This window comes from Corvus brachyrhynchos, unplaced genomic scaffold (genome assembly GCF_000691975.1).
Source record: "Corvus brachyrhynchos isolate BGI_N302 unplaced genomic scaffold, ASM69197v1 scaffold85, whole genome shotgun sequence".
Classification (NCBI taxonomy): Eukaryota; Metazoa; Chordata; class Aves; order Passeriformes; family Corvidae; genus Corvus; species Corvus brachyrhynchos.
In genome coordinates, this window is record NW_008238634.1 from 199,467 (window position 1) to 200,367 (window position 901).

General features: G+C 61.9%; 1 protein-coding gene across 1 annotated transcript in view; it reads right to left on the reverse strand.

Moving 5' to 3' along the window:
- Positions 1–901, reverse strand: part of LOC103617750 (homeobox protein EMX1) — a 19,452-nt gene that overhangs the window by 11,241 nt on the left and 7,310 nt on the right. The gene's annotated exons all lie outside the window — the stretch shown is intronic.

A 901-nucleotide genomic window follows, 5' to 3' on the forward strand; every position in this document is an offset into this window, starting at 1 on the left:
GTACGTGTTTTTCCCCAGATTCCAGGAGAACCTGAGAAGGACTCCTGACCTTTCTCCTCTGAGCTTCCCCCACCTCCAAGTCCCTCATTCCTGCGGGTCCCGGGGGGGCCCGCCTTGGGTGCCCCATGCCGGGGGTGGTCTCCCTGCAGGGGATATTCCCGAGGGATCCATGGGGAAGCAGAGCTGTTTGGAAGCTCTCCCGACATTCAATCCCTGTGCAGGTGTGGAGCTGCCGGCCCTGGAGCTGCCACGTACCTGTCACAGCTGTGGGACCCCCAGGGACACCCCCAGGGACACCCCCCGTACCTGTCACAGCTGTGGGACCCCCAGGGACACCCCTGTCCTCACCCACCGCCATGGGGCCACCAAACTCCGCTTGTTCCATCGCTCCCAGTGCCTCCCAGTGACTCCCAGTCCCCGTCCCACAAGGACACCGCTGTCCCCACCATGAGGAGGGCGCGGTCCCCTCGTCCCCTCCCCTCCCAGGTATCCAGATGAGTTTCCAGCACGTTTTGCCTTTTATTTCCACGCAGTAACACTCACTACAGCTGCTACCTACGGCAGGGAACGCACGCACACGGGCACGGAAAGAAAGAATAAATTAAAATGAGTTGTCATAAAAAACCCAAACAATGAACCAACGGAGAAAATGAGGGAGGGGGGAAGGGGAGGGGGAGGAAAAGGTGGAAAATGATAATAAAAAGGCAAATGAAGAAGGGGGTGGAACATTTCCGGTAGGACGTGTTGGTTGGATCTCACGGACTCCAGCGCCGAGGAGGATGCGCGGTCCCGGGGCCGCCCTGGCAGCCTCCTCTCCCTCCTCGGCTCGGCGGGAGCTCCCCGAAAAGCCCCTCCGAGGGACGCCCCGGGGGGACGGGGGTCGGTCCCCGCCCGGGCCGGC